The sequence below is a fragment of the Mirounga angustirostris genome, unplaced genomic scaffold (genome assembly GCF_029215605.1).
Source record: "Mirounga angustirostris isolate CCGP_5_RB_7025 unplaced genomic scaffold, mMirAng1.0.hap1 SCAF_6, whole genome shotgun sequence".
Classification (NCBI taxonomy): Eukaryota; Metazoa; Chordata; class Mammalia; order Carnivora; family Phocidae; genus Mirounga; species Mirounga angustirostris.
This window is the reverse complement of record NW_026991714.1, coordinates 88409868-88436092: the sequence shown is the minus strand read 5'-3', so window position 1 is coordinate 88436092 and position 26225 is coordinate 88409868. Positions and strand designations below refer to the sequence as shown.

Genomic DNA, 26225 nt, shown 5'->3' with positions numbered 1-26225 from the left:
GGTGCCAGGGTCATCGTCGCCCTCCCGCGTTCCCTCCCTCCGAAGGCGTCGCCTTCGCCCACCCCGCCCGCCCCCATCGACCCCCAGCCCACCCCTCTGGATCCGGTGTGCGTGGGCGTGGTGGCTTGGAGGCCCAAGGGCTGGCTGGAAGACGCCTGCCCCTGCAGGGGGCACCTGCTGCGAGCCAGGGACTCGCGGTGCGGTGCGCGGCTGGCGAGGGGCCAGGGGGGCACGGGGCGTTTGGAGGAAGCCTAGTTGGGCAAGGGGGCGGGGTGCTGTGGCGGTAAAGGTATGGGAAGGGTGGCCCAAGGGGAAAGAAAAGGCAAAGAAAAAAGCCTACAGCACCCGGTATTCCCAGGCGGTCTCCCATCCAAGTACTAACCAGGCCCGACCCTGCTTAGCTTCCGAGATCAGACGAGATCGGGCGCGTTCAGGGTGGTATGGCCGTAGACGTGTGCGGCTTCCGCTGGCCGCCCTAAGAGCCTGCTCTGCGCCTCCCGGGCCCAGCCGTGCCCCTCCTCAGCCCTCACCCGAACCCCGCCTGCCCTGCGCCTTGCACCTGCCTGCCTGCCAGCCGCCCAGGGGACGTGGCCCCTCCGGTGCCCCGCAGTCGTGGAAGTCCGGGCGCTCTCCCTGCCGGGGACTCTCCAGTCCCGGGGGCCGCCGCCGCCCCACCGCCTCCTGGCTACCGGCATGGCAAAGGGAAGCGTCGGGGCGGGGCGCGGTGGGCGCGGCCCCTGAGGTGTTTTCCGCGCCCCCCACCCCCAGCGTCCCACCCGTCGCCCTAGGCCAAGCCAGGCCGGCCACCAGGCCTTTCTGCCTCTCCACCCCGCCTGGCTCCAAGCCAACCCGGAGCCACCGGCGCCCCCAGGGACCCTCCTCATCAGCCCAACCCCGTCGCCCTTCCTCCGCCACCCTTCCCCTGCCCACCCACCGACAAGAGGACCCGACTGAGGGACACCGGAAGCCGGCTGGCATAGACAGACGCACAGACCCACGGGGAAAGACAGAGACACGGACGGACGGACGGACGGAGATGTAGACAGAGAGGAAGAGAGGGACAGAGAGGGAGAACACAGACAGAGTATCCAACACACACCCCCGCTCTGGCCCCAAGACAGACAGACGCGGACCCTGACCTGGATGCGGACAGGGACGGAGACACAGGGGCACACCCCAGAAACAGACACACACACCACACACACACCACACACACCACACACACACCACACACACACACACACACACACACAGAGGAAGAGACTGTGTTGGCTAGGCAGCTAGCCCTCCTCGGGAGGGTGGTCGTGCTTGGGTGGGCTCTGGGCACCGAGGAGCCCCCCGGGGCCGAGGTCGCGCAGCCAAGGCCTCAGGAGACCCGCCCTGCTCCCGTTCCCGCCCAGGACCCACTCTGGGCCTGGGGGCGTGCGGGCGATTCCTCCTCTGCTCTCGTCCTTTATTTGGGGGGCCGCTTTGGGGCGTGGTGCAGGGCCGCCCCCTCCCGCCGTCTTGCCGAGCGAGCGAGCCTCGCTGTGCGCTTCGCTGTTGCGGGGACACTGAGCACGGAGTCGGGGGCCAACGGGTGGTCCCGGGTGCCAACGGGGGAGGCCCCGGGCGGTCGGCCATCTTGTGTCCTGCCCACACGGAGCGAGGACCCCCGGCCTGGGGGCAGAGGGACGGTGTTCCGCGGGAAGGAAGGGAATGCCCGCGCGCGCGGGAGCGCAGCCCAGGGCGGGTGGGGAGAAGGTGGAGGCGGGCCCAGGCCTAAGGTGGGGCCGGTTGCCCGGTGCGCTTGTGCACTCGGGGCGGCCCAAGGGAATGGCTAGGGGCTCCGGGGATGAGGCCCCGAGGCGCAGGACCTTGGGAGGGCACGCCTGCCGAGACGGGGTGCCGTCCCGCCCGCGCTCCCCCCGCCCCAAGCCCGCGGGCGGTCCTCGCCGCCCTCCCCCTTTCCCTCCCTGCGAAGCCGCCGCCTCCGCCCACCCAGCCCGCCCCCACCTCCCCCAGCCCGCCCCTCTGGATCGGGTGTGCGTGGGCGTGGTGGCTGTGAGGTGGAAGGGCTGGGGGCTGCCTGCCGGTGCAGCGGGCACAAGCTGCGAGACAGGGACCCTCGGTGCGGTGCGCGGCTGGCGAGGGGCCAGGGGGGCACCGGGCGTTTGCAGGAGGCCTTGTTGGGCAAGGGGCGGAGGGGGCGGGGCGGGGGGGGGGGGACTGTGGCGGCGAAGGGAGAGGAAGGGAGGCCGAAGGGGAAAGAAAAGGCAAAGAAAAAAAGCCTACAGCACCCGGTATTCCCAGGCGGTCTCCCATCCAAGTACTAACCAGGCCCGACCCTGCTTAGCTTCCGAGATCAGACGAGATCGGGCGCGTTCAGGGTGGTATGGCCGTAGACGTGTGCCGCTGCCGCTGGCCGCCCTAAGAGCCTGCTCTGCGCCTCCGGGCCGCAGCCGTGCCCCTCCTCAGCCCCCAACCGCCCCACGCCTGCCCTGTGCCTTGCACCTGCCTGCCTGCCAAACCGCCCAGAGGACGTGGCGCCTCCAGCGCCCCGCAGTCGCGGAACACCGAGCGCTCTCACGGCCCGATACTCTCCAGACCCGGGGGCCGCCGCCTGGCTCCCGAGAGGGCCAAGGGGAGCGTCGGGGCGCGGGGGGCGTGGCCCGCGCGCTGTTCTCCGCGCCCCCCCACCCCCGGCGCCCCACCCGCCGCCCTTAGGGCAAGCCAGGCCCGCCACCAGGCCCTTCCGCCTCTCCACCCCGGCCTGGTTCCAAGCCAACCCGGAGCCACCGGCGCCCCCAGGGACCCTCCTCATCAGCCCAACCCCGTCGCCCTTCCTCCGCCACCCTTCCCCTGCCCACCCACCGACAAGAGGACCCGACTGAGGGACACCAGAAGCCGGCTGGCATAGACAGACGCACAGACCCACGGGGAAAGACAGAGACACGGACGGACGGAGATGTAGACAGAGAGGAAGAGAGAGACAGAGAGGGAGACACAGACAGAGTATCCAACACACGCCCCCGCTCTGGCCCCAAGACAGACAGACGCGGACCCTGACCTGGATGCGGACAGGGACGGAGACACAGGGGCACACCACAGAAACAGACACACACCCCCCACCCCACACCCCACACCCCACACACCCCACACACCCCCACACCCCCACACCCCCACCCACCCCCCCACCCATCCCCCCGCCCCCCCACACACACAAACAGGAGGAGACTGTGTTGGCTAGGCAGCTAGCCCTCGGGAGGGTGGTCGTGCTTGGGTGGGCTCTGGGCACCGAGGAGCCCCTCGGGGCCGAGATGCGCAGCCAAGGCGTCACGAGACCCGCTCTGCTCCCGTTCCCGCCCTGGACCCACTCTGGTCCTCGGGGCATGTGGGCGATTCCTCCTCTGCTGTCGTCCTTTATATGGGGGGCTGCTTTGGGGCGAGGTGCAGGGCGCCCCCCTCTCCCCATCTTGCTGAGCGAGCGAGCCTCGGTCTTCGCTTCGCTGTTGCAGGGAGACTAAGCACGGATTCTGGTGCCAGCGGGTGGTCCCGGGCGCCAAGGGGGGAGGCCCCGGGCGACCGGCCATCTTGTGTCCTGCCCACCCGGAGCGGGGACCCCCGGCACGGGGGCAAAGGGACGGTGTTCCAAGGGAAGGAAGGGAATGCCCGCGGGTGGGAGCGCACCCCAGGGCTGCTGGGGACAAGGTGGAGGCGGGCCCAGGCCTAAGGTGGGGCCAGTTGCCCAGTGCGGTCGTGCGCTCCGGGCGGCCCGATGGAATGGCTAGGGGATGTGGGGATGAGGGCCCGAGGCGCAGGACCATGGGAGGACACGCCTGCCCAGAGCGGGTGCCGTCCGGCCCGCGCTGGCCCCGGCCCATCGGTGCCAGGGTCTTCGTCGCCCTCCCGCGTTCCCTCCCTCCGAAGGCGTCGCCTTCGCCCACCCCGCCCGCCCCCATCGACCCCCAGCCCAGCCCTCTGGATCCGGTGTGCGTGGGCGTGGTGGCTTGGAGGCCCAAGGGCTGGCTGGAAGACGCCTGCCCCTGCAGGGGGCACCTGCTGCGAGCCAGGGACTCGCGGTGCGGTGCGCGGCTGGCGAGGGGCCAGGGGGGCACGGGGCGTTTGGAGGAAGCCTAGTTGGGCAAGGGGGCGGGGTGCTGTGGCGGTAAAGGTATGGGAAGGGTGGCCCAAGGGGAAAGAAAAGGCAAAGAAAAAAGCCTACAGCACCCGGTATTCCCAGGCGGTCTCCCATCCAAGTACTAACCAGGCCCGACCCTGCTTAGCTTCCGAGATCAGACGAGATCGGGCGCGTTCAGGGTGGTATGGCCGTAGACGTGTGCGGCTGCCGCTGGCCGCCCTAAGAGCCTGCTCTGCGCCTCCCGGGCCCAGCCGTGCCCCTCCTCAGCCCTCACCCGAACCCCGCCTGCCCTGCGCCTTGCACCTGCCTGCCTGCCAGCCGCCCAGGGGACGTGGCCCCTCCGGTGCCCCGCAGTCGTGGAAGTCCGGGCGCTCTCCCTGCCGGGGACTCTCCAGTCCCGGGGGCCGCCGCCGCCCCACCGCCTCCTGGCTACCGGCATGGCAAAGGGAAGCGTCGGGGCGGGGCGCGGTGGGCGCGGCCCCTGAGGTGTTTTCCGCGCCCCCCACCCCCACCCCCACCCCAGCGTCCCACCCGTCGCCCTAGGCCAAGCCAGGCCGGCCACCAGGCCTTTCTGCCTCTCCACCCCGCCTGGCTCCAAGCCAACCCGGAGCCACCGGCGCCCCCAGGGACCCTCCTCATCAGCCCAACCCCGTCGCCCTTCCTCCGCCACCCTTCCCCTGCCCACCCACCGACAAGAGGACCCGACTGAGGGACACCAGAAGCCGGCTGGCATAGACAGACGCACAGACCCACGGGGAAAGACAGAGACACGGACGGACGGACGGACGGAGATGTAGACAGAGAGGAAGAGAGGGACAGAGAGGGAGAACACAGACAGAGTATCCAACACACACCCCCGCTCTGGCCCCAAGACAGACAGACGCGGACCCTGACCTGGATGCGGACAGGGACGGAGACACAGGGGCACACCCCAGAAACAGACACACACACCACACACACACCACACACACCACACACACACCACACACACACACACACACACACACACAGAGGAAGAGACTGTGTTGGCTAGGCAGCTAGCCCTCCTCGGGAGGGTGGTCGTGCTTGGGTGGGCTCTGGGCACCGAGGAGCCCCCCGGGGCCGAGGTCGCGCAGCCAAGGCCTCAGGAGACCCGCCCTGCTCCCGTTCCCGCCCAGGACCCACTCTGGGCCTGGGGGCGTGCGGGCGATTCCTCCTCTGCTCTCATCCTTTATTTGGGGGGCCGCTTTGGGGCGTGGTGCAGGGCCGCCCCCTCCCGCCGTCTTGCCGAGCGAGCGAGCCTCGCTGTGCGCTTCGCTGTTGCGGGGACACTGAGCACGGAGTCGGGGGCCAACGGGTGGTCCCGGGTGCCAACGGGGGAGGCCCCGGGCGGTCGGCCATCTTGTGTCCTGCCCACACGGAGCGAGGACCCCCGGCCTGGGGGCAGAGGGACGGTGTTCCGCGGGAAGGAAGGGAATGCCCGCGCGCGCGGGAGCGCAGCCCAGGGCGGGTGGGGAGAAGGTGGAGGCGGGCCCAGGCCTAAGGTGGGGCCGGTTGCCCGGTGCGCTTGTGCACTCGGGGCGGCCCAAGGGAATGGCTAGGGGCTCCGGGGATGAGGCCCCGAGGCGCAGGACCTTGGGAGGGCACGCCTGCCGAGACGGGGTGCCGTCCCGCCCGCGCTCCCCCCGCCCCAAGCCCGCGGGCGGTCCTCGCCGCCCTCCCCCTTTCCCTCCCTGCGAAGCCGCCGCCTCCGCCCACCCAGCCCGCCCCCACCTCCCCCAGCCCGCCCCTCTGGATCGGGTGTGCGTGGGCGTGGTGGCTGTGAGGTGGAAGGGCTGGGGGCTGCCTGCCGGTGCAGCGGGCACAAGCTGCGAGACAGGGACCCTCGGTGCGGTGCGCGGCTGGCGAGGGGCCAGGGGGGCACCGGGCGTTTGCAGGAGGCCTTGTTGGGCAAGGGGCGGAGGGGGCGGGGCGGGGGGGGGGACTGTGGCGGCGAAGGGAGAGGAAGGGAGGCCGAAGGGGAAAGAAAAGGCAAAGAAAAAAAGCCTACAGCACCCGGTATTCCCAGGCGGTCTCCCATCCAAGTACTAACCAGGCCCGACCCTGCTTAGCTTCCGAGATCAGACGAGATCGGGCGCGTTCAGGGTGGTATGGCCGTAGACGTGTGCGGCTGCCGCTGGCCGCCCTAAGAGCCTGCTCTGCGCCTCCGGGCCGCAGCCGTGCCCCTCCTCAGCCCCCAACCGCCCCACGCCTGCCCTGTGCCTTGCACCTGCCTGCCTGCCAAACCGCCCAGAGGACGTGGCGCCTCCAGCGCCCCGCAGTCGCGGAACACCGAGCGCTCTCACGGCCCGATACTCTCCAGACCCGGGGGCCGCCGCCTGGCTCCCGAGAGGGCCAAGGGGAGCGTCGGGGCGCGGGGGGCGTGGCCCGCGCGCTGTTCTCCGCGCCCCCCCACCCCCGGCGCCCCACCCGCCGCCCTTAGGGCAAGCCAGGCCCGCCACCAGGCCCTTCCGCCTCTCCACCCCGGCCTGGTTCCAAGCCAACCCGGAGCCACCGGCGCCCCCAGGGACCCTCCTCATCAGCCCAACCCCGTCGCCCTTCCTCCGCCACCCTTCCCCTGCCCACCCACCGACAAGAGGACCCGACTGAGGGACACCAGAAGCCGGCTGGCATAGACAGACGCACAGACCCACGGGGAAAGACAGAGACACGGACGGACGGAGATGTAGACAGAGAGGAAGAGAGAGACAGAGAGGGAGACACAGACAGAGTATCCAACACACGCCCCCGCTCTGGCCCCAAGACAGACAGACGCGGACCCTGACCTGGATGCGGACAGGGACGGAGACACAGGGGCACACCACAGAAACAGACACACACCCCCCACCCCACACCCCACACCCCACACACCCCACACACCCCCACACCCCCACACCCCCACCCACCCCCCCACCCATCCCCCCCCCACACACACACACAAACAGGAGGAGACTGTGTTGGCTAGGCAGCTAGCCCTCGGGAGGGTGGTCGTGCTTGGGTGGGCTCTGGGCACCGAGGAGCCCCTCGGGGCCGAGATGCGCAGCCAAGGCGTCACGAGACCCGCTCTGCTCCCGTTCCCGCCCTGGACCCACTCTGGTCCTCGGGGCATGTGGGCGATTCCTCCTCTGCTGTCGTCCTTTATATGGGGGGCTGCTTTGGGGCGAGGTGCAGGGCGCCCCCCTCTCCCCATCTTGCTGAGCGAGCGAGCCTCGGTCTTCGCTTCGCTGTTGCAGGGAGACTAAGCACGGATTCTGGTGCCAGCGGGTGGTCCCGGGCGCCAAGGGGGGAGGCCCCGGGCGACCGGCCATCTTGTGTCCTGCCCACCCGGAGCGGGGACCCCCGGCACGGGGGCAAAGGGACGGTGTTCCAAGGGAAGGAAGGGAATGCCCGCGGGTGGGAGCGCACCCCAGGGCTGCTGGGGACAAGGTGGAGGCGGGCCCAGGCCTAAGGTGGGGCCAGTTGCCCAGTGCGGTCGTGCGCTCCGGGCGGCCCGATGGAATGGCTAGGGGATCTGGGGATGAGGGCCCGAGGCGCAGGACCATGGGAGGACACGCCTGCCCAGAGCGGGTGCCGTCCGGCCCGCGCTGGCCCCGGCCCATCGGTGCCAGGGTCATCGTCGCCCTCCCGCGTTCCCTCCCTCCGAAGGCGTCGCCTTCGCCCACCCCGCCCGCCCCCATCGACCCCCAGCCCACCCCTCTGGATCCGGTGTGCGTGGGCGTGGTGGCTTGGAGGCCCAAGGGCTGGCTGGAAGACGCCTGCCCCTGCAGGGGGCACCTGCTGCGAGCCAGGGACTCGCGGTGCGGTGCGCGGCTGGCGAGGGGCCAGGGGGGCACGGGGCGTTTGGAGGAAGCCTAGTTGGGCAAGGGGGCGGGGTGCTGTGGCGGTAAAGGTATGGGAAGGGTGGCCCAAGGGGAAAGAAAAGGCAAAGAAAAAAGCCTACAGCACCCGGTATTCCCAGGCGGTCTCCCATCCAAGTACTAACCAGGCCCGACCCTGCTTAGCTTCCGAGATCAGACGAGATCGGGCGCGTTCAGGGTGGTATGGCCGTAGACGTGTGCGGCTGCCGCTGGCCGCCCTAAGAGCCTGCTCTGCGCCTCCCGGGCCCAGCCGTGCCCCTCCTCAGCCCTCACCCGAACCCCGCCTGCCCTGCGCCTTGCACCTGCCTGCCTGCCAGCCGCCCAGGGGACGTGGCCCCTCCGGTGCCCCGCAGTCGTGGAAGTCCGGGCGCTCTCCCTGCCGGGGACTCTCCAGTCCCGGGGGCCGCCGCCGCCCCACCGCCTCCTGGCTACCGGCATGGCAAAGGGAAGCGTCGGGGCGGGGCGCGGTGGGCGCGGCCCCTGAGGTGTTTTCCGCGCCCCCCACCCCCAGCGTCCCACCCGTCGCCCTAGGCCAAGCCAGGCCGGCCACCAGGCCTTTCTGCCTCTCCACCCCGCCTGGCTCCAAGCCAACCCGGAGCCACCGGCGCCCCCAGGGACCCTCCTCATCAGCCCAACCCCGTCGCCCTTCCTCCGCCACCCTTCCCCTGCCCACCCACCGACAAGAGGACCCGACTGAGGGACACCGGAAGCCGGCTGGCATAGACAGACGCACAGACCCACGGGGAAAGACAGAGACACGGACGGACGGACGGACGGAGATGTAGACAGAGAGGAAGAGAGGGACAGAGAGGGAGAACACAGACAGAGTATCCAACACACACCCCCGCTCTGGCCCCAAGACAGACAGACGCGGACCCTGACCTGGATGCGGACAGGGACGGAGACACAGGGGCACACCCCAGAAACAGACACACACACCACACACACACCACACACACCACACACACACCACACACACACACACACACACACACAGAGGAAGAGACTGTGTTGGCTAGGCAGCTAGCCCTCCTCGGGAGGGTGGTCGTGCTTGGGTGGGCTCTGGGCACCGAGGAGCCCCCCGGGGCCGAGGTCGCGCAGCCAAGGCCTCAGGAGACCCGCCCTGCTCCCGTTCCCGCCCAGGACCCACTCTGGGCCTGGGGGCGTGCGGGCGATTCCTCCTCTGCTCTCGTCCTTTATTTGGGGGGCCGCTTTGGGGCGTGGTGCAGGGCCGCCCCCTCCCGCCGTCTTGCCGAGCGAGCGAGCCTCGCTGTGCGCTTCGCTGTTGCGGGGACACTGAGCACGGAGTCGGGGGCCAACGGGTGGTCCCGGGTGCCAACGGGGGAGGCCCCGGGCGGTCGGCCATCTTGTGTCCTGCCCACACGGAGCGAGGACCCCCGGCCTGGGGGCAGAGGGACGGTGTTCCGCGGGAAGGAAGGGAATGCCCGCGCGCGCGGGAGCGCAGCCCAGGGCGGGTGGGGAGAAGGTGGAGGCGGGCCCAGGCCTAAGGTGGGGCCGGTTGCCCGGTGCGCTTGTGCACTCGGGGCGGCCCAAGGGAATGGCTAGGGGCTCCGGGGATGAGGCCCCGAGGCGCAGGACCTTGGGAGGGCACGCCTGCCGAGACGGGGTGCCGTCCCGCCCGCGCTCCCCCCGCCCCAAGCCCGCGGGCGGTCCTCGCCGCCCTCCCCCTTTCCCTCCCTGCGAAGCCGCCGCCTCCGCCCACCCAGCCCGCCCCCACCTCCCCCAGCCCGCCCCTCTGGATCGGGTGTGCGTGGGCGTGGTGGCTGTGAGGTGGAAGGGCTGGGGGCTGCCTGCCGGTGCAGCGGGCACAAGCTGCGAGACAGGGACCCTCGGTGCGGTGCGCGGCTGGCGAGGGGCCAGGGGGGCACCGGGCGTTTGCAGGAGGCCTTGTTGGGCAAGGGGCGGAGGGGGCGGGGCGGGGGGGGGGACTGTGGCGGCGAAGGGAGAGGAAGGGAGGCCGAAGGGGAAAGAAAAGGCAAAGAAAAAAAGCCTACAGCACCCGGTATTCCCAGGCGGTCTCCCATCCAAGTACTAACCAGGCCCGACCCTGCTTAGCTTCCGAGATCAGACGAGATCGGGCGCGTTCAGGGTGGTATGGCCGTAGACGTGTGCCGCTGCCGCTGGCCGCCCTAAGAGCCTGCTCTGCGCCTCCGGGCCGCAGCCGTGCCCCTCCTCAGCCCCCAACCGCCCCACGCCTGCCCTGTGCCTTGCACCTGCCTGCCTGCCAAACCGCCCAGAGGACGTGGCGCCTCCAGCGCCCCGCAGTCGCGGAACACCGAGCGCTCTCACGGCCCGATACTCTCCAGACCCGGGGGCCGCCGCCTGGCTCCCGAGAGGGCCAAGGGGAGCGTCGGGGCGCGGGGGGCGTGGCCCGCGCGCTGTTCTCCGCGCCCCCCCACCCCCGGCGCCCCACCCGCCGCCCTTAGGGCAAGCCAGGCCCGCCACCAGGCCCTTCCGCCTCTCCACCCCGGCCTGGTTCCAAGCCAACCCGGAGCCACCGGCGCCCCCAGGGACCCTCCTCATCAGCCCAACCCCGTCGCCCTTCCTCCGCCACCCTTCCCCTGCCCACCCACCGACAAGAGGACCCGACTGAGGGACACCAGAAGCCGGCTGGCATAGACAGACGCACAGACCCACGGGGAAAGACAGAGACACGGACGGACGGAGATGTAGACAGAGAGGAAGAGAGAGACAGAGAGGGAGACACAGACAGAGTATCCAACACACGCCCCCGCTCTGGCCCCAAGACAGACAGACGCGGACCCTGACCTGGATGCGGACAGGGACGGAGACACAGGGGCACACCACAGAAACAGACACACACCCCCCACCCCACACCCCACACCCCACACACCCCACACACCCCCACACCCCCACACCCCCACCCACCCCCCCACCCATCCCCCCGCCCCCCCACACACACAAACAGGAGGAGACTGTGTTGGCTAGGCAGCTAGCCCTCGGGAGGGTGGTCGTGCTTGGGTGGGCTCTGGGCACCGAGGAGCCCCTCGGGGCCGAGATGCGCAGCCAAGGCGTCACGAGACCCGCTCTGCTCCCGTTCCCGCCCTGGACCCACTCTGGTCCTCGGGGCATGTGGGCGATTCCTCCTCTGCTGTCGTCCTTTATATGGGGGGCTGCTTTGGGGCGAGGTGCAGGGCGCCCCCCTCTCCCCATCTTGCTGAGCGAGCGAGCCTCGGTCTTCGCTTCGCTGTTGCAGGGAGACTAAGCACGGATTCTGGTGCCAGCGGGTGGTCCCGGGCGCCAAGGGGGGAGGCCCCGGGCGACCGGCCATCTTGTGTCCTGCCCACCCGGAGCGGGGACCCCCGGCACGGGGGCAAAGGGACGGTGTTCCAAGGGAAGGAAGGGAATGCCCGCGGGTGGGAGCGCACCCCAGGGCTGCTGGGGACAAGGTGGAGGCGGGCCCAGGCCTAAGGTGGGGCCAGTTGCCCAGTGCGGTCGTGCGCTCCGGGCGGCCCGATGGAATGGCTAGGGGATCTGGGGATGAGGGCCCGAGGCGCAGGACCATGGGAGGACACGCCTGCCCAGAGCGGGTGCCGTCCGGCCCGCGCTGGCCCCGGCCCATCGGTGCCAGGGTCATCGTCGCCCTCCCGCGTTCCCTCCCTCCGAAGGCGTCGCCTTCGCCCACCCCGCCCGCCCCCATCGACCCCCAGCCCACCCCTCTGGATCCGGTGTGCGTGGGCGTGGTGGCTTGGAGGCCCAAGGGCTGGCTGGAAGACGCCTGCCCCTGCAGGGGGCACCTGCTGCGAGCCAGGGACTCGCGGTGCGGTGCGCGGCTGGCGAGGGGCCAGGGGGGCACGGGGCGTTTGGAGGAAGCCTAGTTGGGCAAGGGGGCGGGGTGCTGTGGCGGTAAAGGTATGGGAAGGGTGGCCCAAGGGGAAAGAAAAGGCAAAGAAAAAAGCCTACAGCACCCGGTATTCCCAGGCGGTCTCCCATCCAAGTACTAACCAGGCCCGACCCTGCTTAGCTTCCGAGATCAGACGAGATCGGGCGCGTTCAGGGTGGTATGGCCGTAGACGTGTGCGGCTGCCGCTGGCCGCCCTAAGAGCCTGCTCTGCGCCTCCCGGGCCCAGCCGTGCCCCTCCTCAGCCCTCACCCGAACCCCGCCTGCCCTGCGCCTTGCACCTGCCTGCCTGCCAGCCGCCCAGGGGACGTGGCCCCTCCGGTGCCCCGCAGTCGTGGAAGTCCGGGCGCTCTCCCTGCCGGGGACTCTCCAGTCCCGGGGGCCGCCGCCGCCCCACCGCCTCCTGGCTACCGGCATGGCAAAGGGAAGCGTCGGGGCGGGGCGCGGTGGGCGCGGCCCCTGAGGTGTTTTCCGCGCCCCCCACCCCCAGCGTCCCACCCGTCGCCCTAGGCCAAGCCAGGCCGGCCACCAGGCCTTTCTGCCTCTCCACCCCGCCTGGCTCCAAGCCAACCCGGAGCCACCGGCGCCCCCAGGGACCCTCCTCATCAGCCCAACCCCGTCGCCCTTCCTCCGCCACCCTTCCCCTGCCCACCCACCGACAAGAGGACCCGACTGAGGGACACCGGAAGCCGGCTGGCATAGACAGACGCACAGACCCACGGGGAAAGACAGAGACACGGACGGACGGACGGACGGAGATGTAGACAGAGAGGAAGAGAGGGACAGAGAGGGAGAACACAGACAGAGTATCCAACACACACCCCCGCTCTGGCCCCAAGACAGACAGACGCGGACCCTGACCTGGATGCGGACAGGGACGGAGACACAGGGGCACACCCCAGAAACAGACACACACACCACACACACACCACACACACCACACACACACCACACACACACACACACACACACACAGAGGAAGAGACTGTGTTGGCTAGGCAGCTAGCCCTCCTCGGGAGGGTGGTCGTGCTTGGGTGGGCTCTGGGCACCGAGGAGCCCCCCGGGGCCGAGGTCGCGCAGCCAAGGCCTCAGGAGACCCGCCCTGCTCCCGTTCCCGCCCAGGACCCACTCTGGGCCTGGGGGCGTGCGGGCGATTCCTCCTCTGCTCTCGTCCTTTATTTGGGGGGCCGCTTTGGGGCGTGGTGCAGGGCCGCCCCCTCCCGCCGTCTTGCCGAGCGAGCGAGCCTCGCTGTGCGCTTCGCTGTTGCGGGGACACTGAGCACGGAGTCGGGGGCCAACGGGTGGTCCCGGGTGCCAACGGGGGAGGCCCCGGGCGGTCGGCCATCTTGTGTCCTGCCCACACGGAGCGAGGACCCCCGGCCTGGGGGCAGAGGGACGGTGTTCCGCGGGAAGGAAGGGAATGCCCGCGCGCGCGGGAGCGCAGCCCAGGGCGGGTGGGGAGAAGGTGGAGGCGGGCCCAGGCCTAAGGTGGGGCCGGTTGCCCGGTGCGCTTGTGCACTCGGGGCGGCCCAAGGGAATGGCTAGGGGCTCCGGGGATGAGGCCCCGAGGCGCAGGACCTTGGGAGGGCACGCCTGCCGAGACGGGGTGCCGTCCCGCCCGCGCTCCCCCCGCCCCAAGCCCGCGGGCGGTCCTCGCCGCCCTCCCCCTTTCCCTCCCTGCGAAGCCGCCGCCTCCGCCCACCCAGCCCGCCCCCACCTCCCCCAGCCCGCCCCTCTGGATCGGGTGTGCGTGGGCGTGGTGGCTGTGAGGTGGAAGGGCTGGGGGCTGCCTGCCGGTGCAGCGGGCACAAGCTGCGAGACAGGGACCCTCGGTGCGGTGCGCGGCTGGCGAGGGGCCAGGGGGGCACCGGGCGTTTGCAGGAGGCCTTGTTGGGCAAGGGGCGGAGGGGGCGGGGCGGGGGGGGGGGACTGTGGCGGCGAAGGGAGAGGAAGGGAGGCCGAAGGGGAAAGAAAAGGCAAAGAAAAAAAGCCTACAGCACCCGGTATTCCCAGGCGGTCTCCCATCCAAGTACTAACCAGGCCCGACCCTGCTTAGCTTCCGAGATCAGACGAGATCGGGCGCGTTCAGGGTGGTATGGCCGTAGACGTGTGCCGCTGCCGCTGGCCGCCCTAAGAGCCTGCTCTGCGCCTCCGGGCCGCAGCCGTGCCCCTCCTCAGCCCCCAACCGCCCCACGCCTGCCCTGTGCCTTGCACCTGCCTGCCTGCCAAACCGCCCAGAGGACGTGGCGCCTCCAGCGCCCCGCAGTCGCGGAACACCGAGCGCTCTCACGGCCCGATACTCTCCAGACCCGGGGGCCGCCGCCTGGCTCCCGAGAGGGCCAAGGGGAGCGTCGGGGCGCGGGGGGCGTGGCCCGCGCGCTGTTCTCCGCGCCCCCCCACCCCCGGCGCCCCACCCGCCGCCCTTAGGGCAAGCCAGGCCCGCCACCAGGCCCTTCCGCCTCTCCACCCCGGCCTGGTTCCAAGCCAACCCGGAGCCACCGGCGCCCCCAGGGACCCTCCTCATCAGCCCAACCCCGTCGCCCTTCCTCCGCCACCCTTCCCCTGCCCACCCACCGACAAGAGGACCCGACTGAGGGACACCAGAAGCCGGCTGGCATAGACAGACGCACAGACCCACGGGGAAAGACAGAGACACGGACGGACGGAGATGTAGACAGAGAGGAAGAGAGAGACAGAGAGGGAGACACAGACAGAGTATCCAACACACGCCCCCGCTCTGGCCCCAAGACAGACAGACGCGGACCCTGACCTGGATGCGGACAGGGACGGAGACACAGGGGCACACCACAGAAACAGACACACACCCCCCACCCCACACCCCACACCCCACACACCCCACACACCCCCACACCCCCACACCCCCACCCACCCCCCCACCCATCCCCCCGCCCCCCCACACACACAAACAGGAGGAGACTGTGTTGGCTAGGCAGCTAGCCCTCGGGAGGGTGGTCGTGCTTGGGTGGGCTCTGGGCACCGAGGAGCCCCTCGGGGCCGAGATGCGCAGCCAAGGCGTCACGAGACCCGCTCTGCTCCCGTTCCCGCCCTGGACCCACTCTGGTCCTCGGGGCATGTGGGCGATTCCTCCTCTGCTGTCGTCCTTTATATGGGGGGCTGCTTTGGGGCGAGGTGCAGGGCGCCCCCCTCTCCCCATCTTGCTGAGCGAGCGAGCCTCGGTCTTCGCTTCGCTGTTGCAGGGAGACTAAGCACGGATTCTGGTGCCAGCGGGTGGTCCCGGGCGCCAAGGGGGGAGGCCCCGGGCGACCGGCCATCTTGTGTCCTGCCCACCCGGAGCGGGGACCCCCGGCACGGGGGCAAAGGGACGGTGTTCCAAGGGAAGGAAGGGAATGCCCGCGGGTGGGAGCGCACCCCAGGGCTGCTGGGGACAAGGTGGAGGCGGGCCCAGGCCTAAGGTGGGGCCAGTTGCCCAGTGCGGTCGTGCGCTCCGGGCGGCCCGATGGAATGGCTAGGGGATCTGGGGATGAGGGCCCGAGGCGCAGGACCATGGGAGGACACGCCTGCCCAGAGCGGGTGCCGTCCGGCCCGCGCTGGCCCCGGCCCATCGGTGCCAGGGTCATCGTCGCCCTCCCGCGTTCCCTCCCTCCGAAGGCGTCGCCTTCGCCCACCCCGCCCGCCCCCATCGACCCCCAGCCCACCCCTCTGGATCCGGTGTGCGTGGGCGTGGTGGCTTGGAGGCCCAAGGGCTGGCTGGAAGACGCCTGCCCCTGCAGGGGGCACCTGCTGCGAGCCAGGGACTCGCGGTGCGGTGCGCGGCTGGCGAGGGGCCAGGGGGGCACGGGGCGTTTGGAGGAAGCCTAGTTGGGCAAGGGGGCGGGGTGCTGTGGCGGTAAAGGTATGGGAAGGGTGGCCCAAGGGGAAAGAAAAGGCAAAGAAAAAAGCCTACAGCACCCGGTATTCCCAGGCGGTCTCCCATCCAAGTACTAACCAGGCCCGACCCTGCTTAGCTTCCGAGATCAGACGAGATCGGGCGCGTTCAGGGTGGTATGGCCGTAGACGTGTGCGGCTGCCGCTGGCCGCCCTAAGAGCCTGCTCTGCGCCTCCCGGGCCCAGCCGTGCCCCTCCTCAGCCCTCACCCGAACCCCGCCTGCCCTGCGCCTTGCACCTGCCTGCCTGCCAGCCGCCCAGGGGACGTGGCCCCTCCGGTGCCCCGCAGTCGTGGAAGTCCGGGCGCTCTCCCTGCCGGGGACTCTCCAGTCCCGGGGGCCGCCGCCGCCCCACCGCCTCCTGGCTACCGGCATGGCAAAGGGAAGCGTCGGGGCGGGGCGCGGTGGGCGCGGCCCCTGAGGTGTTTTCCGCGCCCCCCACCCCCAGCGTCCCACCCGTCGCCCTAGGCCAAGCCAGGCCGGCCACCAGGCCTTTCTGCCTCTCCACCCCGCCTGGCTCCAAGCCAACCCGGAGCCACCGGCGCCCCCAGGGACCCTCCTCATCAGCCCAACCCCGTCGCCCTTCCTCCGCCACCCTTCCCCTGCCCACCCACCGACAAGAGGACCCGACTGAGGGACACCGGAAGCCGGCTGGCATAGACAGACGCACAGACCCACGGGGAAAGACAGAGACACGGACGGACGGACGGACGGAGATGTAGACAGAGAGGAAGAGAGGGACAGAGAGGGAGAACACAGACAGAGTATCCAACACACACCCCCGCTCTGGCCCCAAGACAGACAGACGCGGACCCTGACCTGGATGCGGACAGGGACGGAGACACAGGGGCACACCCCAGAAACAGACACACACACCACACACACACCACACACACCACACACACACCACACACACACACACACACACACACAGAGGAAGAGACTGTGTTGGCTAGGCAGCTAGCCCTCCTCGGGAGGGTGGTCGTGCTTGGGTGGGCTCTGGGCACCGAGGAGCCCCCCGGGGCCGAGGTCGCGCAGCCAAGGCCTCAGGAGACCCGCCCTGCTCCCGTTCCCGCCCAGGACCCACTCTGGGCCTGGGGGCGTGCGGGCGATTCCTCCTCTGCTCTCGTCCTTTATTTGGGGGGCCGCTTTGGGGCGTGGTGCAGGGCCGCCCCCTCCCGCCGTCTTGCCGAGCGAGCGAGCCTCGCTGTGCGCTTCGCTGTTGCGGGGACACTGAGCACGGAGTCGGGGGCCAACGGGTGGTCCCGGGTGCCAACGGGGGAGGCCCCGGGCGGTCGGCCATCTTGTGTCCTGCCCACACGGAGCGAGGACCCCCGGCCTGGGGGCAGAGGGACGGTGTTCCGCGGGAAGGAAGGGAATGCCCGCGCGCGCGGGAGCGCAGCCCAGGGCGGGTGGGGAGAAGGTGGAGGCGGGCCCAGGCCTAAGGTGGGGCCGGTTGCCCGGTGCGCTTGTGCACTCGGGGCGGCCCAAGGGAATGGCTAGGGGCTCCGGGGATGAGGCCCCGAGGCGCAGGACCTTGGGAGGGCACGCCTGCCGAGACGGGGTGCCGTCCCGCCCGCGCTCCCCCCGCCCCAAGCCCGCGGGCGGTCCTCGCCGCCCTCCCCCTTTCCCTCCCTGCGAAGCCGCCGCCTCCGCCCACCCAGCCCGCCCCCACCTCCCCCAGCCCGCCCCTCTGGATCGGGTGTGCGTGGGCGTGGTGGCTGTGAGGTGGAAGGGCTGGGGGCTGCCTGCCGGTGCAGCGGGCACAAGCTGCGAGACAGGGACCCTCGGTGCGGTGCGCGGCTGGCGAGGGGCCAGGGGGGCACCGGGCGTTTGCAGGAGGCCTTGTTGGGCAAGGGGCGGAGGGGGCGGGGCGGGGGGGGGGACTGTGGCGGCGAAGGGAGAGGAAGGGAGGCCGAAGGGGAAAGAAAAGGCAAAGAAAAAAAGCCTACAGCACCCGGTATTCCCAGGCGGTCTCCCATCCAAGTACTAACCAGGCCCGACCCTGCTTAGCTTCCGAGATCAGACGAGATCGGGCGCGTTCAGGGTGGTATGGCCGTAGACGTGTGCCGCTGCCGCTGGCCGCCCTAAGAGCCTGCTCTGCGCCTCCGGGCCGCAGCCGTGCCCCTCCTCAGCCCCCAACCGCCCCACGCCTGCCCTGTGCCTTGCACCTGCCTGCCTGCCAAACCGCCCAGAGGACGTGGCGCCTCCAGCGCCCCGCAGTCGCGGAACACCGAGCGCTCTCACGGCCCGATACTCTCCAGACCCGGGGGCCGCCGCCTGGCTCCCGAGAGGGCCAAGGGGAGCGTCGGGGCGCGGGGGGCGTGGCCCGCGCGCTGTTCTCCGCGCCCCCCCACCCCCGGCGCCCCACCCGCCGCCCTTAGGGCAAGCCAGGCCCGCCACCAGGCCCTTCCGCCTCTCCACCCCGGCCTGGTTCCAAGCCAACCCGGAGCCACCGGCGCCCCCAGGGACCCTCCTCATCAGCCCAACCCCGTCGCCCTTCCTCCGCCACCCTTCCCCTGCCCACCCACCGACAAGAGGACCCGACTGAGGGACACCAGAAGCCGGCTGGCATAGACAGACGCACAGACCCACGGGGAAAGACAGAGACACGGACGGACGGAGATGTAGACAGAGAGGAAGAGAGAGACAGAGAGGGAGACACAGACAGAGTATCCAACACACGCCCCCGCTCTGGCCCCAAGACAGACAGACGCGGACCCTGACCTGGATGCGGACAGGGACGGAGACACAGGGGCACACCACAGAAACAGACACACACCCCCCACCCCACACCCCACACCCCACACACCCCACACACCCCCACACCCCCACACCCCCACCCACCCCCCCACCCATCCCCCCACACACACACACACAAACAGGAGGAGACTGTGTTGGCTAGGCAGCTAGCCCTCGGGAGGGTGGTCGTGCTTGGGTGGGCTCTGGGCACCGAGGAGCCCCTCGGGGCCGAGATGCGCAGCCAAGGCGTCACGAGACCCGCTCTGCTCCCGTTCCCGCCCTGGACCCACTCTGGTCCTCGGGGCATGTGGGCGATTCCTCCTCTGCTGTCGTCCTTTATATGGGGGGCTGCTTTGGGGCGAGGTGCAGGGCGCCCCCCTCTCCCCATCTTGCTGAGCGAGCGAGCCTCGGTCTTCGCTTCGCTGTTGCAGGGAGACTAAGCACGGATTCTGGTGCCAGCGGGTGGTCCCGGGCGCCAAGGGGGGAGGCCCCGGGCGACCGGCCATCTTGTGTCCTGCCCACCCGGAGCGGGGACCCCCGGCACGGGGGCAAAGGGACGGTGTTCCAAGGGAAGGAAGGGAATGCCCGCGGGTGGGAGCGCACCCCAGGGCTGCTGGGGACAAGGTGGAGGCGGGCCCAGGCCTAAGGTGGGGCCAGTTGCCCAGTGCGGTCGTGCGCTCCGGGCGGCCCGATGGAATGGCTAGGGGATCTGGGGATGAGGGCCCGAGGCGCAGGACCATGGGAGGACACGCCTGCCCAGAGCGGGTGCCGTCCGGCCCGCGCTGGCCCCGGCCCATCGGTGCCAGGGTCATCGTCGCCCTCCCGCGTTCCCTCCCTCCGAAGGCGTCGCCTTCGCCCACCCCGCCCGCCCCCATCGACCCCCAGCCCACCCCTCTGGATCCGGTGTGCGTGGGCGTGGTGGCTTGGAGGCCCAAGGGCTGGCTGGAAGACGCCTGCCCCTGCAGGGGGCACCTGCTGCGAGCCAGGGACTCGCGGTGCGGTGCGCGGCTGGCGAGGGGCCAGGGGGGCACGGGGCGTTTGGAGGAAGCCTAGTTGGGCAAGGGGGCGGGGTGCTGTGGCGGTAAAGGTATGGGAAGGGTGGCCCAAGGGGAAAGAAAAGGCAAAGAAAAAAGCCTACAGCACCCGGTATTCCCAGGCGGTCTCCCATCCAAGTACTAACCAGGCCCGACCCTGCTTAGCTTCCGAGATCAGACGAGATCGGGCGCGTTCAGGGTGGTATGGCCGTAGACGTGTGCGGCTGCCGCTGGCCGCCCTAAGAGCCTGCTCTGCGCCTCCCGGGCCCAGCCGTGCCCCTCCTCAGCCCTCACCCGAACCCCGCCTGCCCTGCGCCTTGCACCTGCCTGCCTGCCAGCCGCCCAGGGGACGTGGCCCCTCCGGTGCCCCGCAGTCGTGGAAGTCCGGGCGCTCTCCCTGCCGGGGACTCTCCAGTCCCGGGGGCCGCCGCCGCCCCACCGCCTCCTGGCTACCGGCATGGCAAAGGGAAGCGTCGGGGCGGGGCGCGGTGGGCGCGGCCCCTGAGGTGTTTTCCGCGCCCCCCACCCCCAGCGTCCCACCCGTCGCCCTAGGCCAAGCCAGGCCGGCCACCAGGCCTTTCTGCCTCTCCACCCCGCCTGGCTCCAAGCCAACCCGGAGCCACCGGCGCCCCCAGGGACCCTCCTCATCAGCCCAACCCCGTCGCCCTTCCTCCGCCACCCTTCCCCTGCCCACCCACCGACAAGAGGACCCGACTGAGGGACACCGGAAGCCGGCTGGCATAGACAGACGCACAGACCCACGGGGAAAGACAGAGACACGGACGGACGGACGGACGGAGATGTAGACAGAGAGGAAGAGAGGGACAGAGAGGGAGAACACAGACAGAGTATCCAACACACACCCCCGCTCTGGCCCCAAGACAGACAGACGCGGACCCTGACCTGGATGCGGACAGGGACGGAGACACAGGGGCACACCCCAGAAACAGACACACACACCACACACACACCACACACACCACACACACACCACACACACACACACACACACACACAGAGGAAGAGACTGTGTTGGCTAGGCAGCTAGCCCTCCTCGGGAGGGTGGTCGTGCTTGGGTGGGCTCTGGGCACCGAGGAGCCCCCCGGGGCCGAGGTCGCGCAGCCAAGGCCTCAGGAGACCCGCCCTGCTCCCGTTCCCGCCCAGGACCCACTCTGGGCCTGGGGGCGTGCGGGCGATTCCTCCTCTGCTCTCGTCCTTTATTTGGGGGGCCGCTTTGGGGCGTGGTGCAGGGCCGCCCCCTCCCGCCGTCTTGCCGAGCGAGCGAGCCTCGCTGTGCGCTTCGCTGTTGCGGGGACACTGAGCACGGAGTCGGGGGCCAACGGGTGGTCCCGGGTGCCAACGGGGGAGGCCCCGGGCGGTCGGCCATCTTGTGTCCTGCCCACACGGAGCGAGGACCCCCGGCCTGGGGGCAGAGGGACGGTGTTCCGCGGGAAGGAAGGGAATGCCCGCGCGCGCGGGAGCGCAGCCCAGGGCGGGTGGGGAGAAGGTGGAGGCGGGCCCAGGCCTAAGGTGGGGCCGGTTGCCCGGTGCGCTTGTGCACTCGGGGCGGCCCAAGGGAATGGCTAGGGGCTCCGGGGATGAGGCCCCGAGGCGCAGGACCTTGGGAGGGCACGCCTGCCGAGACGGGGTGCCGTCCCGCCCGCGCTCCCCCCGCCCCAAGCCCGCGGGCGGTCCTCGCCGCCCTCCCCCTTTCCCTCCCTGCGAAGCCGCCGCCTCCGCCCACCCAGCCCGCCCCCACCTCCCCCAGCCCGCCCCTCTGGATCGGGTGTGCGTGGGCGTGGTGGCTGTGAGGTGGAAGGGCTGGGGGCTGCCTGCCGGTGCAGCGGGCACAAGCTGCGAGACAGGGACCCTCGGTGCGGTGCGCGGCTGGCGAGGGGCCAGGGGGGCACCGGGCGTTTGCAGGAGGCCTTGTTGGGCAAGGGGCGGAGGGGGCGGGGCGGGGGGGGGGGACTGTGGCGGCGAAGGGAGAGGAAGGGAGGCCGAAGGGGAAAGAAAAGGCAAAGAAAAAAAGCCTACAGCACCCGGTATTCCCAGGCGGTCTCCCATCCAAGTACTAACCAGGCCCGACCCTGCTTAGCTTCCGAGATCAGACGAGATCGGGCGCGTTCAGGGTGGTATGGCCGTAGACGTGTGCCGCTGCCGCTGGCCGCCCTAAGAGCCTGCTCTGCGCCTCCGGGCCGCAGCCGTGCCCCTCCTCAGCCCCCAACCGCCCCACGCCTGCCCTGTGCCTTGCACCTGCCTGCCTGCCAAACCGCCCAGAGGACGTGGCGCCTCCAGCGCCCCGCAGTCGCGGAACACCGAGCGCTCTCACGGCCCGATACTCTCCAGACCCGGGGGCCGCCGCCTGGCTCCCGAGAGGGCCAAGGGGAGCGTCGGGGCGCGGGGGGCGTGGCCCGCGCGCTGTTCTCCGCGCCCCCCCACCCCCGGCGCCCCACCCGCCGCCCTTAGGGCAAGCCAGGCCCGCCACCAGGCCCTTCCGCCTCTCCACCCCGGCCTGGTTCCAAGCCAACCCGGAGCCACCGGCGCCCCCAGGGACCCTCCTCATCAGCCCAACCCCGTCGCCCTTCCTCCGCCACCCTTCCCCTGCCCACCCACCGACAAGAGGACCCGACTGAGGGACACCAGAAGCCGGCTGGCATAGACAGACGCACAGACCCACGGGGAAAGACAGAGACACGGACGGACGGAGATGTAGACAGAGAGGAAGAGAGAGACAGAGAGGGAGACACAGACAGAGTATCCAACACACGCCCCCGCTCTGGCCCCAAGACAGACAGACGCGGACCCTGACCTGGATGCGGACAGGGACGGAGACACAGGGGCACACCACAGAAACAGACACACACCCCCCACCCCACACCCCACACCCCACACACCCCACACACCCCCACACCCCCACACCCCCACCCACCCCCCCACCCATCCCCCCGCCCCCCCACACACACAAACAGGAGGAGACTGTGTTGGCTAGGCAGCTAGCCCTCGGGAGGGTGGTCGTGCTTGGGTGGGCTCTGGGCACCGAGGAGCCCCTCGGGGCCGAGATGCGCAGCCAAGGCGTCACGAGACCCGCTCTGCTCCCGTTCCCGCCCTGGACCCACTCTGGTCCTCGGGGCATGTGGGCGATTCCTCCTCTGCTGTCGTCCTTTATATGGGGGGCTGCTTTGGGGCGAGGTGCAGGGCGCCCCCCTCTCCCCATCTTGCTGAGCGAGCGAGCCTCGGTCTTCGCTTCGCTGTTGCAGGGAGACTAAGCACGGATTCTGGTGCCAGCGGGTGGTCCCGGGCGCCAAGGGGGGAGGCCCCGGGCGACCGGCCATCTTGTGTCCTGCCCACCCGGAGCGGGGACCCCCGGCACGGGGGCAAAGGGACGGTGTTCCAAGGGAAGGAAGGGAATGCCCGCGGGTGGGAGCGCACCCCAGGGCTGCTGGGGACAAGGTGGAGGCGGGCCCAGGCCTAAGGTGGGGCCAGTTGCCCAGTGCGGTCGTGCGCTCCGGGCGGCCCGATGGAATGGCTAGGGGATGTGGGGATGAGGGCCCGAGGCGCAGGACCATGGGAGGACACGCCTGCCCAGAGCGGGTGCCGTCCGGCCCGCGCTGGCCCCGGCCCATCGGTGCCAGGGTCATCGTCGCCCTCCCGCGTTCCCTCCCTCCGAAGGCGTCGCCTTCGCCCACCCCGCCCGCCCCCATCGACCCCCAGCCCACCCCTCTGGATCCGGTGTGCGTGGGCGTGGTGGCTTGGAGGCCCAAGGGCTGGCTGGAAGACGCCTGCCCCTGCAGGGGGCACCTGCTGCGAGCCAGGGACTCGCGGTGCGGTGCGCGGCTGGCGAGGGGCCAGGGGGGCACGGGGCGTTTGGAGGAAGCCTAGTTGGGCAAGGGGGCGGGGTGCTGTGGCGGTAAAGGTATGGGAAGGGTGGCCCAAGGGGAAAGAAAAGGCAAAGAAAAAAGCCTACAGCACCCGGTATTCCCAGGCGGTCTCCCATCCAAGTACTAACCAGGCCCGACCCTGCTTAGCTTCCGAGATCAGACGAGATCGGGCGCGTTCAGGGTGGTATGGCCGTAGACGTGTGCGGCTGCCGCTGGCCGCCCTAAGAGCCTGCTCTGCGCCTCCCGGGCCCAGCCGTGCCCCTCCTCAGCCCTCACCCGAACCCCGCCTGCCCTGCGCCTTGCACCTGCCTGCCTGCCAGCCGCCCAGGGGACGTGGCCCCTCCGGTGCCCCGCAGTCGTGGAAGTCCGGGCGCTCTCCCTGCCGGGGACTCTCCAGTCCCGGGGGCCGCCGCCGCCCCACCGCCTCCTGGCTACCGGCATGGCAAAGGGAAGCGTCGGGGCGGGGCGCGGTGGGCGCGGCCCCTGAGGTGTTTTCCGCGCCCCCCACCCCCAGCGTCCCACCCGTCGCCCTAGGCCAAGCCAGGCCGGCCACCAGGCCTTTCTGCCTCTCCACCCCGCCTGGCTCCAAGCCAACCCGGAGCCACCGGCGCCCCCAGGGACCCTCCTCATCAGCCCAACCCCGTCGCCCTTCCTCCGCCACCCTTCCCCTGCCCACCCACCGACAAGAGGACCCGACTGAGGGACACCGGAAGCCGGCTGGCATAGACAGACGCACAGACCCACGGGGAAAGACAGAGACACGGACGGACGGACGGACGGAGATGTAGACAGAGAGGAAGAGAGGGACAGAGAGGGAGAACACAGACAGAGTATCCAACACACACCCCCGCTCTGGCCCCAAGACAGACAGACGCGGACCCTGACCTGGATGCGGACAGGGACGGAGACACAGGGGCACACCCCAGAAACAGACACACACACCACACACACACCACACACACCACACACACACCACACACACACACACACACACACACAGAGGAAGAGACTGTGTTGGCTAGGCAGCTAGCCCTCCTCGGGAGGGTGGTCGTGCTTGGGTGGGCTCTGGGCACCGAGGAGCCCCCCGGGGCCGAGGTCGCGCAGCCAAGGCCTCAGGAGACCCGCCCTGCTCCCGTTCCCGCCCAGGACCCACTCTGGGCCTGGGGGCGTGCGGGCGATTCCTCCTCTGCTCTCGTCCTTTATTTGGGGGGCCGCTTTGGGGCGTGGTGCAGGGCCGCCCCCTCCCGCCGTCTTGCCGAGCGAGCGAGCCTCGCTGTGCGCTTCGCTGTTGCGGGGACACTGAGCACGGAGTCGGGGGCCAACGGGTGGTCCCGGGTGCCAACGGGGGAGGCCCCGGGCGGTCGGCCATCTTGTGTCCTGCCCACACGGAGCGAGGACCCCCGGCCTGGGGGCAGAGGGACGGTGTTCCACGGGAAGGAAGGGAATGCCCGCGCGCGCGGGAGCGCAGCCCAGGGCGGGTGGGGAGAAGGTGGAGGCGGGCCCAGGCCTAAGGTGGGGCCGGTTGCCCGGTGCGCTTGTGCACTCGGGGCGGCCCAAGGGAATGGCTAGGGGCTCCGGGGATGAGGCCCCGAGGCGCAGGACCTTGGGAGGGCACGCCTGCCGAGACGGGGTGCCGTCCCGCCCGCGCTCCCCCCGCCCCAAGCCCGCGGGCGGTCCTCGCCGCCCTCCCCCTTTCCCTCCCTGCGAAGCCGCCGCCTCCGCCCACCCAGCCCGCCCCCACCTCCCCCAGCCCGCCCCTCTGGATCGGGTGTGCGTGGGCGTGGTGGCTGTGAGGTGGAAGGGCTGGGGGCTGCCTGCCGGTGCAGCGGGCACAAGCTGCGAGACAGGGACCCTCGGTGCGGTGCGCGGCTGGCGAGGGGCCAGGGGGGCACCGGGCGTTTGCAGGAGGCCTTGTTGGGCAAGGGGCGGAGGGGGCGGGGCGGGGGGGGGGGGACTGTGGCGGCGAAGGGAGAGGAAGGGAGGCCGAAGGGGAAAGAAAAGGCAAAGAAAAAAAGCCTACAGCACCCGGTATTCCCAGGCGGTCTCCCATCCAAGTACTAACCAGGCCCGACCCTGCTTAGCTTCCGAGATCAGACGAGATCGGGCGCGTTCAGGGTGGTATGGCCGTAGACGTGTGCCGCTGCCGCTGGCCGCCCTAAGAGCCTGCTCTGCGCCTCCGGGCCGCAGCCGTGCCCCTCCTCAGCCCCCAACCGCCCCACGCCTGCCCTGTGCCTTGCACCTGCCTGCCTGCCAAACCGCCCAGAGGACGTGGCGCCTCCAGCGCCCCGCAGTCGCGGAACACCGAGCGCTCTCACGGCCCGATACTCTCCAGACCCGGGGGCCGCCGCCTGGCTCCCGAGAGGGCCAAGGGGAGCGTCGGGGCGCGGGGGGCGTGGCCCGCGCGCTGTTCTCCGCGCCCCCCCACCCCCGGCGCCCCACCCGCCGCCCTTAGGGCAAGCCAGGCCCGCCACCAGGCCCTTCCGCCTCTCCACCCCGGCCTGGTTCCAAGCCAACCCGGAGCCACCGGCGCCCCCAGGGACCCTCCTCATCAGCCCAACCCCGTCGCCCTTCCTCCGCCACCCTTCCCCTGCCCACCCACCGACAAGAGGACCCGACTGAGGGACACCAGAAGCCGGCTGGCATAGACAGACGCACAGACCCACGGGGAAAGACAGAGACACGGACGGACGGAGATGTAGACAGAGAGGAAGAGAGAGACAGAGAGGGAGACACAGACAGAGTATCCAACACACGCCCCCGCTCTGGCCCCAAGACAGACAGACGC

At 70.6% G+C, this 26225-nt stretch overlaps 14 non-coding genes across 14 annotated transcripts; all 14 read right to left on the bottom strand.

The window, feature by feature from the left end:
* Positions 1-333: 333 nt before the first annotated feature.
* LOC135365005 (5S ribosomal RNA) lies at positions 334-452 on the bottom strand. The gene has a single exon (XR_010412813.1). It is a non-coding gene; the product is annotated as a 5S ribosomal RNA (ribosomal RNA).
* Positions 453-2267: 1815 nt separating this feature from the next.
* Positions 2268-2386, bottom strand: LOC135365004 (5S ribosomal RNA). Its single transcript, XR_010412812.1, has one exon. It is a non-coding gene; the product is annotated as a 5S ribosomal RNA (ribosomal RNA).
* Positions 2387-4197: 1811 nt separating this feature from the next.
* Positions 4198-4316, bottom strand: LOC135365003 (5S ribosomal RNA). The gene has a single exon (XR_010412811.1). It is a non-coding gene; the product is annotated as a 5S ribosomal RNA (ribosomal RNA).
* A 1826-nt stretch (positions 4317-6142) lies between these two features.
* On the bottom strand, positions 6143-6261 carry LOC135365002 (5S ribosomal RNA). Its single transcript, XR_010412810.1, has one exon. It is a non-coding gene; the product is annotated as a 5S ribosomal RNA (ribosomal RNA).
* A 1810-nt stretch (positions 6262-8071) lies between these two features.
* On the bottom strand, positions 8072-8190 carry LOC135365001 (5S ribosomal RNA). The gene has a single exon (XR_010412809.1). It is a non-coding gene; the product is annotated as a 5S ribosomal RNA (ribosomal RNA).
* A 1813-nt stretch (positions 8191-10003) lies between these two features.
* On the bottom strand, positions 10004-10122 carry LOC135365000 (5S ribosomal RNA). The gene has a single exon (XR_010412808.1). It is a non-coding gene; the product is annotated as a 5S ribosomal RNA (ribosomal RNA).
* A 1811-nt stretch (positions 10123-11933) lies between these two features.
* Positions 11934-12052, bottom strand: LOC135364999 (5S ribosomal RNA). The gene has a single exon (XR_010412807.1). It is a non-coding gene; the product is annotated as a 5S ribosomal RNA (ribosomal RNA).
* Positions 12053-13866: 1814 nt separating this feature from the next.
* Positions 13867-13985, bottom strand: LOC135364998 (5S ribosomal RNA). Its single transcript, XR_010412806.1, has one exon. It is a non-coding gene; the product is annotated as a 5S ribosomal RNA (ribosomal RNA).
* A 1811-nt stretch (positions 13986-15796) lies between these two features.
* Positions 15797-15915, bottom strand: LOC135364996 (5S ribosomal RNA). Its single transcript, XR_010412804.1, has one exon. It is a non-coding gene; the product is annotated as a 5S ribosomal RNA (ribosomal RNA).
* Positions 15916-17728: 1813 nt separating this feature from the next.
* LOC135364995 (5S ribosomal RNA) lies at positions 17729-17847 on the bottom strand. The gene has a single exon (XR_010412803.1). It is a non-coding gene; the product is annotated as a 5S ribosomal RNA (ribosomal RNA).
* Positions 17848-19656: 1809 nt separating this feature from the next.
* On the bottom strand, positions 19657-19775 carry LOC135364994 (5S ribosomal RNA). Its single transcript, XR_010412802.1, has one exon. It is a non-coding gene; the product is annotated as a 5S ribosomal RNA (ribosomal RNA).
* Positions 19776-21589: 1814 nt separating this feature from the next.
* Positions 21590-21708, bottom strand: LOC135364993 (5S ribosomal RNA). The gene has a single exon (XR_010412801.1). It is a non-coding gene; the product is annotated as a 5S ribosomal RNA (ribosomal RNA).
* A 1811-nt stretch (positions 21709-23519) lies between these two features.
* Positions 23520-23638, bottom strand: LOC135364992 (5S ribosomal RNA). The gene has a single exon (XR_010412800.1). It is a non-coding gene; the product is annotated as a 5S ribosomal RNA (ribosomal RNA).
* A 1815-nt stretch (positions 23639-25453) lies between these two features.
* LOC135364991 (5S ribosomal RNA) lies at positions 25454-25572 on the bottom strand. Its single transcript, XR_010412799.1, has one exon. It is a non-coding gene; the product is annotated as a 5S ribosomal RNA (ribosomal RNA).
* Between the last annotated feature and the right edge of the window lie 653 nt (positions 25573-26225).